At 37.3% G+C, this 16,025-nt stretch overlaps 1 protein-coding gene across 1 annotated transcript in view; it reads right to left on the reverse strand.

The window, feature by feature from the left end:
- The window catches only part of LOC106174514 (adrenocorticotropic hormone receptor), a 35,111-nt gene extending 23,554 nt beyond the window's left edge, over window positions 1-11,557 (reverse strand). The window contains exon 1 of the mRNA XM_087009469.1: window positions 11,311-11,557. The gene's annotated coding sequence lies outside the window, so the exon portion shown is untranslated. The remainder of the gene's footprint in view (window positions 1-11,310) is intronic.
- Window positions 11,558-16,025: the final 4,468 nt, after the last annotated feature.

Genomic DNA, 16,025 nt, shown 5'->3' on the forward strand with positions numbered 1-16,025 from the left:
AAAAGGGTTTGTATTGACCGTTTGTCAGTTAAGAGTTGTTGAGTATGTGATCACACACACACTCATACACGCAAACACTCATGCACACACAGGCGAGCACACATACACTTTCAATAAAGACAACCACACAGACGCACACATACACCCTAAGACAGAGGCGCATCCAGAGCTATTTACTGACAGTCTTCTAAATTATCTTTGTTGATCCATCCTGTATTTTTGACCGTCTTCCGAGAGAAAAAATTAGATATCCGTCAATGTAAACTTGAAAATCTGACCGTCTTCCGGCCTCAATCCGCCCCTGTAAGATACATGTAAAAACGACCACATCCAAATGCCGTTGGTATTATCTTATTTGAACCATTCTGAATATCGTCAAATATTAGAAGAATTATTGTACAGTGTATTAGCTTTAATTTCGCATCGCGTTTGTTGGGTTCTTCGCAATTTTCTTATGATAAATTGAACGAGATCTTTTACATTTGTAACCTTTATCTATGTTCACCTATACGACGTTTGGTTTATAGTGATTCTGTGAATTATATAACCAAAATAACATAGAAACTAATTTATCATCTATTAGCAGGTAATCAGCGCTCCCTGATCCATATCGCAAAAATTAGCTTTATTTCCTCGTCAACTGCTTAAGAGCGCAGACTTGATTCTGAGCTTGAAATTTGTATCGAATTCTCATACAAATGTTTGGGAAGCCCCGATATTCCCGACTTGCACGCAGTAATTGTAGGATCCGTGCCAGTTTGATAAAGGTTTTATTTGATTGTCTAAATTTAGCGTTCCAATTAGAGATTGGTATACATCTATTATAATAGCTGTTCATATGTAGAACAATCAGACCATCGTGTACAATTACTGTGTTGACATCTAATTGATCAATCTATTGTCAAGAAAATGTATATACACACATATGAGACGGGGAAATGATAGAATTACACATGACAATCCAATCAAAGTGTACATAGAACACAATAAGAAGAAAAGAAAATACGTAAGCTTTTAATTACGTCCTTGTCAGAATTACCCAGATAATGCATTTGCCTATTATTTAAAACTAAAAAGCGGACGGAATGAAAACAAGGTACATTTAATAGGTGCATTACGATGTCCCAGCGTCTGCCTTCGTGGTTACCTAGAAATGTGTCTATCATTATACTGTATCTTACCATAAAATGAAATGCAGTAGTCGCTATTTGGAATGAATGTGTTAATAAGACAGTGGCTAACGGTGAACTCAAATCTGGTTATATGCCAAAACAACGTCCCAAGGTATACTGATGCAGGCCGTAACCAGCAGTTTCAAAAGGGGGGGAGGGGTTCTGAAAAGTGGACCTCTTACCATGAAGCCCTCATGTACCTACAGGGTAGGTCATTTTTACCCAAAGCGGACCTTTTTAAAAGCGGGTGTTTCTTTCCACCCCCCACCCCCCACCTGATCCACCCCCCTCCCCCGGCTTCGGGTCTGTGATATGTACCCCAAAACTAATTTCGAAAGTTAGAACGTGCTATTGAAACGACATTTTGCTAACACTACATTTACATCGGGACCCGTATTCACGCCATGCACAACGGTAATTGACCTACAAGTAACCCTTTGACTTTTGAAACACAATTCTGACACATCTATAGCTGGTAAATCATATTCCATCTAATTATCTTGGCAAATGAGGCAGATTGACTAAATTTACGAGACCGCGGTTCCATTAAGCGTCAACGTGTAGAGAGAATAATTATCACCGGGCATTTTACATATTAACACGTGCACGTATCACAACAAGTAGCTCCTGGTGATAAAAACGATAACTTGTTTTCACTTTAAGTAAAAGAAAAGTTATCTAACTTATCCTTTGCCATCAAACTACATTGTTTTGTATGCCCTTGTTTAAACCGTCTTAAATAGGCATTTTCTGCATTGTTCTGTTAGCTTCCTTGTTTCTCCTTTGCAAGAAGCATATATCTTAATTTATCCCCCAATCCCTTATAATAAACCTGTAGCACAAAACAATGTTTTATTAAGCCAACTGAAAAGCCAAGGAAAACACAGAACTGCTCGCTTGGCTTAACTCAAGACATGAACAATTCTTTAAAACGTATATGTATAGTGCATTATTTTAGTTTCAACCCAGAGAAATTGACAGGTGGTAAGTATTATAAAATTTGAAGAAAAGGCCTGATTGAGTAACGAATATATTGTTTAGAACATGACTTAAAGACACAGATTGCATAATTTTCCAAAGACCCTTCATACCCATATGTTTAGAAATACAACTTCAACTTCTAGTCAACATATACTCTTGAAGAAGAAATGCAAATGCAGGGAATACATACAAGAAATATTAAAGAGACTTCTTTAAAGTGTATATTCATAGTGCATTCTTTTAGTTTGAAACCTCTTTAAGTGACCTGAGGTATGCACTATATCTTTTTTTCAAAACTTAAAAAGTTTTTTAATTGCATTTTCTTGCTGAATTTCCATATAACGTATCTTTGATTGAGGCAGTAAATACAACACCAGCACATGCATGAAAACTATTCACTTACGTTCCTTTGCTTGCACAGTGTGCTTTTTATAAATACTGTTATTTCATATATTTATAACATTGGACAGTTTCTCCTTGCTATTCTTCCGCATACATGACTTTCTGAGATGAAAATAATATCGCTCAGATCTAAAGATGAGCAATGTCAATGGGAACACAGAAAAGCCATAACTACTTTATCTTCTCATTCACAAAGTTACTTACGTTTCTGCCAACAACTGGTAAAGTGCGGTAAGACGCGCAGGTAGACTTAAACAAGGTCGTTGGATGGGCCGCCGAAGTTAACTAACTTAAAATCATGTTTATTATTACTGCCAGTATGTTGGTGTTCTGTCGATTGAATTCAGCAATTATGGTGCTTCTACGGAGCTTAAGGTCACGTTTGCAATAAAACACATTAAGTGTAATTTTTTTTCATTTTTTTTTTTTTTTTTCATTTAATTTAGACGATGCTGGAGGTAAGTATTTTCCTATTTTCCTCCTTTTTCATGGCCTGTAAACTCGCCAATCAGGCGACTTATTTTTGATTACATTTACGTTACACGGTTTCTATCTAATAATCAGAGCACAATCTACGTCTTCGGATGTTCACCCAAGTAACAAAAAGCATTTTCTTGGGGCTTTTGAACAATTCGAGCGTAGCTTGACGTACCAACCATACGTTATTTTTGAAGTAAATCATGACGTCTGCGGGGAGCTTGCTGGGCAAATATTGACATTCTGAGGACAACTTTGTGAACAGATCGTCTGCTCCAATCAAAGTGTTACCGCAAGCAAAGTATGATAAATGATCTCTGCTTAGAAGAATTTTGTTCAATGCAAGAGATAAAAGGAAAATTCTTATTGCTTCGCAAATGCGAAGCAAATTTGAACAGAGGGAGAATCTTCAGTGTCAGCATGCCAAATGTCATAAAAGAAAAGATAAATCAATAAAGAACCATCTAATTTGATGTAAATTATGAGTATTGCAAACAAAGCGTGATTTAAAACGTCTCAACATTAAGTGTTACATAAATAGAATTTAGAAATAAAAATAACTTGTATGTTGCTGTTTTGAAACTTCGTGAAAATCGAACCTACAGTGGTATATGATTATGTCATAAGATTCAGCTTGTACACTTGACCAAAAAAGTTTGGGCACATCGTTATTTTGAATAATAAAATATAAATAATCATATTAACTTAGGTGGATATTTTAATCACCGTACGTTACTCTATTGAAATTTTGCAAGGAAAGGAATTCAGCGACCTTAATGAATGTGAGGCCAAATTATATTTTCACAAATCTTGCAAGTAAAGTGACGAAGTTTGAAGTTTGAGCAAGTCTTGACAATAAATAGTAAAAATCTTGATTTTTGGCATACAACATGTAGGCTACAGCTCAAATAAAGTTTTGAGGTTGCTCAGCATCAGGAATGTATGAAGCCTCCAGTGTACTGTCAAGACTTGCTCAAAATTTTTCATGGAAATGCAAATGGAGTGACAAGGTTTAAAGGATGTGTGAAAGAAATGTGAAGGAAAGGGTGAAGGATAGAACCCACACATGTTAAACCATACGTATCTTGTCTTAAAAGGCTTAAAATAAGTTTATTTTTTGGTTTCTTAAAACCAACACGCGCCGACCTTTACTATGTCATATTGCAACCTGAAAAACACCGTATGAAATCAACAATGTACGTACGTTTAAAGATAACTGTTTTTGTAAAGGATTGTAATGAACCAAACAATATTTGTATGTTGGATGAAAATTGGAGTATTCAAAACAATGTACATTTTGCAATTTGCACCGGTAACTTATGATTATCGGAAGAAGCGTTTGTGCCGGCCGGCCTGCCCAGTGAAAGGGGTCGCCTAAAGTGAAAAGGGGCATTATAAAATATTTAGTAACTTAGTCTAATATAGGCCTACTCTGTGCAGATATTTTATCCGTCGTCCAATCCACAGTATTTGCAGATATAATTATGAACTGAAAAATTGTTTTTGATCCTTTTATAAACGTTAAATATACTTTGCCCAATCCATAAGATGCCCAGTACTACGTCTCACTGATACCGATGATGAAATCTCTGTGGGAAGAACAATAACGTTAATGCATCCATCTGGATCTTACATCGTCATTCAAGCTGTTATGCGTTAAATATACTTCCGTCAGTTAAAAAAAATCAAAGCACTTATCACTTCCTGGAGCGTCTGCGTAATTACCGTTAGATGTGGACCTGCCTGGAGCGAGTTAGAAACCTAGCTTTGATATCTACTGTAGAATCCGTTTACAAATATTAAGTCAAATATTGATAATTGCAATGATGTATAACCAAGGTAATGCACAAATGGTTTCGTGCGGAGTATAAATTGCTTCGGACAAAAGAGATGTCAATGCTTAAAGTCCCATTTCAATACCTTCCATAAGTGACAAATTCTCCTTAGGTCTGTATTTATGCGGTGTTTACATGGAATACGCTCTTTAGATGTCCCTTTTCATTATTTTTTTCATTTATACATTTGTTTATCTGTTTGTTATCTACCACAAATTCTATCGATAGTCTTCACTTGTAGTTATTTTTTGCGTATCTTGTCTCATTTGGACTGAAAAGGAATAACACCCGTGAATAGCTATGAAAGCCTTGTCCTTCTCTCTCTCATTACAAGTTTCCCATTAACTGCGACATAGAAAGTATACAAAATTGAAGCCGGGAACATAGGCCTACATATATGACTTAATACTCGTTCTGGGCACCAAACCTCATTTTACCTTTGCGCAAATCTTGCAAATTTTAACGTCCTGCAAAATCCTCTTTTCTTTTATTACAATCACTTTCTTGCGCCTGCAACGGCTTCCATTATTTTCCAATTACCAGGACAACCCCGGCCATGTTAAGAGCCCCGGTGGATGTGTCGTTTGATTAATGAAGTATGCGAGTTAGTGATGGAAGTGCCGCGATCTGTGTGAATGACGCAGTTTTTCGTCAAATCACAGCATAATGTCGGTCCCTTGATGGCCAACAAGCCCATGGTTTGTTTCACACTGTTCAACAATGAAGCATTAAGAGAAGACTGATAGCTGACATGCTAATCTTATGGGACTGACATGGATGACCAAACTGTTAGTGCTAACTGAGGTACCTTTTTGACAAGCACTATATGTTATTAAATTATATTTAACATCACGTCATCAATTATGCCAAATTCGCCCATAGGACGGAAATGCTCATATCCAGGTTTAACAATCGCAAGAAAAAAATTACAGCGATTAACAATGCATGTAGCCTTAAGGTGTTTGCAACACTACCCCATACCAAGTACCATATCAATCACATTAAGACTTTGCTCAAAACACAATTATACTTTGATCAATCATGCGTGTCCATTATTATCTGCCGTTGACCTGTTCAGTGGAGCTGATCCGTCAACCGTTGTTGACCATGAGCATTGAGAACAGATTAAAGGAACAGACAAAATGAAAGTGAAAAGAGATTCAGGTCATTTTACCATGGGACACAATCCCAAGGCTTGTTGCAAGATGTTGGCGACACTCGGCTCTGCGTGTAAACTGAATTGTATACTTTAAACTAAAACGTATACTTTAAACGTATACACATTTTGCTTTTACTGATATATATATATATATATATATATATATATATATATATATATATATATATATATATATATATATATATATATATATATATATATATATATATCTTTCAAGCGGTCACTAAATCATGGGTCGCTATTAATTAAATACTAATTATAAGGATGATCGCAGATTTATAATTACGACTTCTACGAAATCTACGAATGTTCATTTCAACTTTACTTAGTTAAAACTCCTTACCAATCCGCCCACTGTAGACACCGAGCACACACACAAACTAGAAAATGAGGTTAAACCCTATGTTTGTCCCATAACTAGCTTTATTTCTCTCAGTGTTTGTGTTTGAATGTGAATTTATATCTATCGTTGTACAACTAAGACTCTATTTGCCATAGCGAAATTACTGAACAATGCCACGTCGCTTATCCTGATTGTCGCGAAAAAAGAGCCATAGTCTACAAGTTGTATCGAAATCATTCAATCATCTGACGCCACTAAACCGGCTTATTTTATACAGATAACGATTCTTCATCTGACCGTTGCAATTACATCTAGTTCTTTTTTATGATTAATTCATAAGTCAGAACAAAACTATATAATTATCACATATGAAATAAATACTATGTATCTAAAACCAAGGCAAGTAGAGAAAAGGAGAGCACAAAACCAGTATTGTTTTAAGGTCTATCGAAATACATGTGTTTATCTGGTCTTCGTGTTTGGCTAACGCCCATGAAACATCACAAATGCAGATAAACATATAAACATACACATACATACATATATATTCTTTGCTTTTTAGGTTTCAGCTCCTATTATCTTAATTAGATGAACATGGTGCTACAACGTATAAAGCAGACAGAAATGCCAGAAAGTTAAAAAGGGAAATTGTGAAATAAACCTCTTCGATCAAGCAAACATGGTGCGAATGGCATCACCTGAAGATATGACCACGAGTTCGACCGAATGCTATCTAACGGCCTTTTAGTCCTATTTCACTTCAAGTAACAAAAGTACTTACTTATGAACTGTATCAAACTGAAACTGAATAGTTAAAAAAACGCTGCCAAATTGTAGTTAATTACAGGGTCCAATTGGAAAAAAAAGTTTAGTGGAATAGTGTCTGATTTCAAACCCGAACATTTTAGAGTAATTTCATGCACAATAAGTCTACAACAGTCTGGTAAAATAAACAGCTGACGGTCTGAAACATCTGAGAGTACAACAATATTAATTGAATTGCTAATCTCAGATGAAATAGCAAAAGATTTGTGGTCTTTTAGTTAAAATTTACTTTTGAGATAAGTTGGGTAATGAATATAATGTTGAAATAGATATTTTCTCCAATACTAAAGGTAATGGGAAGACACTACCCAATCATCCCCACGAATTGGCATTGCCTTGCCTGCTGTTAGTCTCAGTTTCACAAATCTTCCCTGCTTGTGCGCTGAACTACAACAACTCAAATAAAAATATATGAAATACGTTCATTTTACGCCTCTTAAAATTTGTATGAAATTTAATGTACATGCGATAAATGTTCCAACGGTTTGGGTTTTTTTTTTTTTCAAATATTTTAGAGCATAATTAACAGGTGCGCTTCTCATACCATAATATTTTGTTTACCGATACAATACACCATGAAGTGTAGAAGGGCACAGTATCACCCCTCATTACCCCTGATCTTTCGATAATAAACGAGGTATGTTACAAAACATTCAGATGCAACAAGCACAAATTACCGCAAGCTTTGCTCACCTGTACCATGTGTCAAGATAAACGGCGCGCATGAATTTACCTGAAGACGGCTACCTTCAAATTGGCTTAGGAATCTGGGAAGCGTGATTCACTTGCTGTAAAACCCAACAGTAATTGACCTCACTTGCGGTGGGCAAATCTAATTTAAAGGTATTTAAAATATTCGACCCAATCTGAAAAGTTATAGCTTTTTCCTTTGGCACTGCTTTGGTATAAAATACTGCCTGGGTCTGATACAAGAAGCACTGCCAAATCTTTGGGAAATGCCTTTCTAACATACAAGCAAATCCGATTTGGATTCATTTGTAACTACGGCTGCTTTTTAATCCATTCATATCGTTCAGATTTGTTACTGCACTTTGAAATTTTTTTTAATGACGGGATGATTTCAGGATATAAGAAAAAGCGTCAGCAATTGCATTGAGAGTATGACAAAATCATTTGGAAAATAGTTTCGTAATAAGTCTTTCGCTGATTCACAACCTGATTATTCAAGATATTCATCTTTTTTCTTCAAGATAATAAGGCAATCTGCTCTAGATTAAAAGGCAAGAGGTTGCACAGGCTGAACTGGTGAGGTTAAATTTATCACTTCTTTCTATGTTTGGCAAGCTATTATTAAGTTTGGCAGAGGTATTTGTTTTATTTTTTACGCCGTTTGGTCTATATCCTCTCCAGGATGAAGGTAACGCCACTGTTCATCACCCATGATACGTCCATTTCAGGTAACAAGGCCTTCACCTCACAATGGCCACCCCAGGAAATCTTGGCCCATTCGTGTTGAGTTATGATCTATTGGAGTAGACCGTTAACGTCTGTAAAGGTCGCATTCGCCGGCTTAATATGGCATACATAGCAAAATGACAGTATTATTATTTGATTAAGCCACGTCATAAGGTCAATGTCGCTGATTTTGAAACCCAGTGTATCCCCACTTTCCGCGGCCGATGATTAACTGCTCTGTAAAATCACAAAAAAGAGCAGGCGCCTCCTTACTTACTTTACACCAGAAAACCTAAGCATTATATCAAGAACCCATAATTAATGATATCACGTACCAGTAACGTAACTCAACTCGAGAATCGAGGCACAAGGATAAGACAAGTCGTTCAGTACATTAATACTTCATAATGTAATTAATGAATGTTCTTCGCTTTCATACATCAGTTAACTGAGCAGCGACGGAACCTCTCCAGTCTGTTGGGTCTATCAGAGACCATAACTCAATCAGTTCCTCTAACTAAGCGTAAGAAAAGTCGCTGCATGCCCTACTCGTCTTCCTGGGTAGTCTGTGAAAATCAAATTGTCTGGAAAATTGGGCTCCCATCGTTGATATGTCGATAAAGCAAAAGAAAACTGCTGTTTAAAAGATTATATGTGACAATGCCTGGAGGAAATGCCCTTAAAATAATCTCCTATGTAGTAATGGCGATTGATTGATTGATTAATGGTCGGTACCTGCTGGCGTCTGTTGGAAGAGAAAGGTAGTACCTGTTTGATCATGGATGTTGTAACATTGGAATGCTTAACATTAAGGATCCTATTTTGAGAAGAAAGATGTTTTTGTCAAAAATATCTTTTTTTATTCTTTCATAAATGCTTCTCCTTCATTATATACTTGAAATAAAACCAGTGAATCTAATCCTTGAAAAGGTTTAAATTTTAACCATATACTATGAGAAGATTATCATGGAGTAAATAGAGGTTTTGTTTGTCAGTTATAATTACCTCTGTCTGCCCACGTATCCGAATTATGCAACCGTTTTGAAAATAGCGTGATGTTTGTCTCAGTTGGCAGATTGAAAATCCCAAAGCAGCGGGTAGACAGACTCGACATGATTAATTATGGAAATGCACTGTAACCTTTAATTCTAAAAGTCTTACCTGTTGGTACCAGTCAATTTGTGATGAAGGAGTCTTTTTTTAAGTTAACCAACCCTGCTCCTTGGCAAGTTGTCGAAAACGTTGCTATTCCAAACCTAGAACAGCTGAGAAGGAAATCTTGTATATGAACATGTTGTGCTATCTAATTGTTTCATGAAAAATTCAAAAGTCTTTCAGATTTCAAATTTGGGCGAATGTGGTTAATACTTGAGCACCCGCATTAGTGTTATTAAACTTCTTAATCAGTGCAGTGGACTTCTGATACATCAAATATTTACCTTAACGAGGGACAGCATGCTTTTGTACTAGTCGTCCAGTTAATATGTAGTGCGTGTTAAGTGTTTTGCGTTTTTTTTTCTTTAAAATAAAAAAGGCCCTTGTCGCAGTTTGGCCGGGCTGCCGGACACCGAAATTTCATGTTATATTTTATATTGTATGGTATTCTGTAATGTTTACTGTCTAATACAAAGAAAATACAAATTTTGCGGTTTATAAGCGACATACATATTAGAACAACAGTTACAAACGCGTGCATTGTCAAGGCATAAATCTAATTACCCGCCGGATTACAGATATCAAGGTACCTGTTTCCTGGAATAGATTAATCACGCCGTCAATAAGGTGGTGAAAAGAGCCGCTTGCAGGATTCTGGCACGAAATAAATATCTTATTTACCTATCGTTCCGAACACCCTTCTAGTTCTAACGACCCAACACTTTTCCAAGTTCCAAAATCAAAACACCCTGTAAATACACTTGTTTTCACTTCACTCAAGGCGAAGTTAACGGCTACATGCGTTCCTTGCCTTTTACTTTGCATAAAAAGGCACGATTTTGAACAGGGATAATATTTCTTCATTATATGAAAGGTAATAAACATGCCATAGGGATATATGCGCTGGTCATCTACAAAAAAATCAAGAAGATATAAGGCAGCACTAAACCCCTGTGTGGCCCCAGTCCGGATGGATACGCAATAGTCACACACACGCACACACACACACACACACACACAACAAATCACAGTTCCATTCCTGTTTTGGTTGCATCAAAATCAATCCCTGTCCTTATGTCCTTGCCAATTATTAATTCCCAGAAGAAAAAATTGTATAAGACCACGGCCCACTCTATCATATAATGAGCGCTATCGTATTAATGAGACTTATTAATACGAGGATGTACGGACCATGTTTACAATTTATTCCCTGTAAGGAATATCTGATCCACACCTACGCACTGGAATTGTGTGTACCACCGGCATTATTTTCAGCATAACCTTGGGTAAAATGAGCTTTAGAAAGCTAAAACTACTAGTAGATATCGGTTAAAAAGTGAGAGCGACACAATGTAACTTTTTCAATTTTCATTATAATTTTTCAGCAACAGCAACCCTTTTGTTTTTTATTATAAACCAGTTCGCTGGACACTACGACGCACTTAAGACCACCCAGTCTCCAAACTCATGTTTTGAACACCATCTGGTGAAAAGACGAACAGAAGCAGAACAAATGTACCTTACTTTGGCATCATTATGATGATCTTATCACTGTCTTCATTACAATTGAAACCAACCAATAATACTGGTCTTTACTGGGGTTTGAGGTCCTCTGCCCAATTTATCCCAGGTATTTTCAGTGGGAGACACGGCCACGGAAGAGTGTGGATCTGCTCCCGCTGCAGGTACGCCTGTGCTACCCTGGCAGTATGGGAACGGGCGTTGTCCTGCTGTAGTATTGGGTGTTGATGCATGAATGGCACAACAGCTGTCCTTTGGAGTTCATCTCTGTTCTGCTAGCTAGTCAGATTTCCACCAGTCACCGCTAGCACCATGAGTTCTGTCTGGAAATTGCCACTTATGCCCGCTCAAATCACTTTGCCTATGGCAACGGGCAAAGGAACGACCCCGGTCCATATCAGACAGCCGTGGCATGATGTCAACAATCACTACAATTTCCATAAATTCTGTCTGGAAATTGCCACTCATGCCCGCCCAAACCATAACACTTTGCCAACGGCATTGGACAATGGCACGACCCCGTCCAGATCAGACAGCGGTGGCATGATGTCAACATGATCTTGGTTTTCTGATTCACTGTCCACTAGCATTGATTGTAGACAAGTGATACCTGCCAGACATTTGTTCCATTTATTTTTAGATGAGATTTCTGAAAATCTGAAGCTAGACATTGTCTGGAATCGCTCGAGCGTATATAGTATTCCGCTGCTGGACTGAGATGGTGTTCTGTCACTGAATATAGTGACCATACTAACGTGCACATTGAGCATGTTGAAGCACTGTGGTCGAAACAAACTTGCGTTTCTTTTTTTCCTTTTCTTTTTCTTTTTTTGGCCAGTAAAGTTTAAAAGAAGAACCCCAGACTGTATGATTACACATAGACATTAAATTTTGTCTAAATTCAGATGTTGCACGAAAAAACAGCCAATAAAGTGTAATGGGACGTAAACCGGGTAAAACTTTTTTAAAAACCATGCTCACCTATGCATTTTATTAACATCTAGCTGGGGCATAATGACGGAGGCAGCGGGTTGATAATTTGGCAATTTTGCGGCAAGCGAAAATAAAAAATGTCAAGCTTGTTGGAAACCCCAAAATGCATTTCATATCATCAAATTAACAGACGTTGTTGGGAATGCCAGAAGGTTTCAAATCCGGCCCTTTTTTTCGTCTAAGCCTTAAGACATGTCCTCCAAATTACTGTGCGCCTCTGGGCTTTCCCAATTTACCGGTTTTATGATGGATGTGCAGGGACTTGATTGAGTAGCAAGCCACATTAGCCTTTACTTTAGATGATGTGCAAATAAACGGTAATGATCACTCGCAGACATTGTGGTCGACCTGTTGAACGGGTTCCAATACTCTGGGAAATGAAAGACGCACTTCTAGACTGCAAATAATGGTGATAACAGCACCTCTTAGGTGATGGGCGTACGCTGAGGAACCAGTCCCCGAGGCACGCTTGTTCTTTGCCTAAAGAATACGGCATTAGCAGAGTTAATGCCGATGGCTATGAAGGACTGTCCGGTGTTTTTTTTTATTTATTTTATTTTTTTTATTAATTTTTTTTCACTGAACCATTGGTACTATTGCCTATACACAACTCAGTCAAGTTCATGGCTTCAAAAATGTTTGGTAATTAGTCTCTGTGTAATCCTCATATAAATTTTGTACTGTTTTCACATTCTGCTTGGGAGCATTTCAAACAGATCAAACGGTAAATTGCTATCTGATACATGCTAGGGCAGTCACAACGTATATTTGGCATTCTACAAATAAATTGGATCATGTCAAAGCAGAAGCAGTTGTTGTTAGGTTGTGTCTCCACAGTCCTTTTAGAAATTCATGCGTTAACAGTAATTACCATTTATGAAAATTACACCGTTTACTGTAAAAAAACTAAGATTTTAAGAAGCAGTTCAAAAAGACGTGCTTTCAGACGTGGAATTGACACTTTCCTATTAGAAGGCATTCATTGAAATGATAATCCCAAATTCCCAAAATGCCAATCTTAAATGAATTCCATTTGATTTGCATTCAAAGCAACAACAATTCTGAGAAGTAACGTATTGAAACATGTAATTACCAGTTGTCTCGATCAAAATCACCGCCTGGTGGATGTCCACTGTTAATGGAGTTTTGATAAACGTCTGTTAAGCGTTCTAAATTATTGTCCCTTGATCATATATGTCATTCTAGCTTACTTGTCACCTTTGAGTATTTTATTTAGATTTATAACCCGTATACATTACGCCCCCAACGAAGTCATGTTTGATGGGAATACTGTAGGTGAACATTGAGGTTGCTCGCAATAATAATAATAATAATAATAATAATAATAATAATAAGAACGTGCACAAATTACATTTTACAGGCTCTCAACACTATTTTTTATACTTTAAAACAAAATAGGTATGAAAACTGGGGAATAGCAGCGGATAATGTAGCTATTGTTAGTGAATAAGAATAAAATCAAAATGAAATTGCAATGTTTGACATACGAGATTTTGATAGATGCAACTCCGCATAAGATTCAAGGACAGAGTCCAAAAAGTTACTTGCATATCAAAAAGCCTCCGAACACCAATCTCATTTGACATGATATTTTAACTAAAAATTCGCGAAGCTAAGACTAACCTGAAACTTTGGTGCCATTTCAGGTTTCCCAATTGGGCGTCTACTGAGGTTTCCTGTGCCTGGTTTAATTTGAGAAACAGAAAACTTGTTACGATGACATTATCCTCCCATGCAATACAATCGTTAGTCGCCTTGTTGGAAGCACATTGAAAATTTAAGCAAATAAAACTTAGGATATAGTGAGGTTTCAATATAATAGGTTCTCATAATTAAAGGCAGCCCTTTAGTCCTGTTCATTTATAATTGACCTGGTAGACATCTTCCTTCTTTAAGAGAACATATTATTTGGTGTTGTTGTTTATACGTATCCAGGGAATCCTCAGCTGCCTGGTAATTTCCAGTACACTTGTTTATTTCAAACTACCTCGAGTATCGGCCGTCTGGTACGTGCACAGACTCTGCTGGCAATTCTTTTCAGTTGGTTCTTTTCAAATTCGAGTTTTTTTTACCAAACATAACGCTCTGTTTGAACCCGAGCTTAGAGTCTGTATTCCTTTAAGTGCTGGCGTCTGAAGAGTCAGAAAAAGTTTGAAGAGAGAATAAAACTTTAGGGGTTCACGCGTTCCGCACACTTATAATTTTACTCTTAATGTAGGTACCTAGATTCATGTAAGACTAGAAAAGGCCCAAGACCCATAATTGGATCCTCATAAAAGAAAGCAGGAAAGAAAAAATTCGCAATTCACAAGTGATGGCTCGTGGGGGAGAGACGAAAGTATGCTGTCGCGATTTGAACAACTTCAATTTGATTTTTTTTTCATGTCGAACAAGGTGTATTTTTGACGTGAAAATTGGATTTTACATGTGTGTCACATTTTCAGTCACATGCTCTTTCACACTGGGGACTCAATTAACTCAAACACAAACCTTCTACATCAAACACAAAACAAACATAAAAAACGAATTCTTTCTTCTGCACGTACACCATACAGAGGGCTCGAAGCTGGGATCAATACAGACAGTGGCAGAATGAGGCCGGGTCACACTAAGCCAAGTCAGAACGATTCGAAATCGCCCCGAGTGATGTTAGTTCCGTCTCAGTACTTAACAATGCATCTGATCCGATTTTGTATGGCTCTGGCCACACCCAGCACATAGAACTGAAATAATCTCCCTCAAAAATCAAGCCGCAGACACACCGGCTTGATTACAACGAGTACCGCCTACGTCCTTCAGACCAACTGCTGCTCCAGCGGCCAGAGCTTCGTGCGAACACGGTTTAACTTGGGGGACGAATCCATTAATTTGATTTGATAGCGTAAAAGGAAAGAACCGTCAATTAACCTATGGAACCTCGCTTCGGAGCTTAATCTTGAAACAACTTAACTCAAGGATACACTGTTTATTACGTTGTCACATCAAGTGTAAATGGAAGCATTGCATCTTCAATAACCTGATGTAATCATTTGGAAACCGGTTCTAAAAGTCTTCTTTTAGCGACTATCATTATTTAGAATTCCCTGATCAGCGACTAACCAACGATGAGTGTTGACGTTTAATCCATGTTATTTTCTTCATTTTGTTTTTTCTTTAGTAAGACATCTTTCGCATGCAAAGAATCAACCAATGGTTGCTTAAACGGCAGTCAATACTGCCGCTTAGGTAAGGGAGAGAGGGAATTGTAAAACTATATACACTTTTCTTAAGCTAGGCCTACATATTCTTAACAACCGTCATCGCTGCAAAACATTCCACATTTCTTTCTCTGTTTTTCAAAGTACCATGCACATATGCAGGTAAAATACAATACGTGGTAAAAAGCTACCGGTTTAAGCGAAAAGATTAACTACTTACGTGATAAATAGTCCTTCGCATTCAAGGCATCAATCTTCTTTGACTACCACGTTCTCTTGGTGCGGCATTGCATATCGTTTAGGCACCCTTCCTCACAATAATTCCTTGTTCTGTCAATACAATTACCATGTAACATCTGCGTGTAATTGAATATTGGACAAATGTTACACTACTGTGCACCTAAACATACTCGTCTGTCTGCCTGTGTCACAAGTAACAGAATAAGATTTTCCTGGATTAATGATTAATCTTTGCCTTCGGGAGTCCGAAAGATGAGGGCAGAGGGC

The sequence above is a fragment of the Lingula anatina genome, chromosome 3 (assembly GCF_051362555.1).
Source record: "Lingula anatina isolate TDL-2025a chromosome 3, LinAna3.0, whole genome shotgun sequence".
NCBI lineage: Eukaryota > Metazoa > Brachiopoda > Lingulata > Lingulida > Lingulidae > Lingula > Lingula anatina.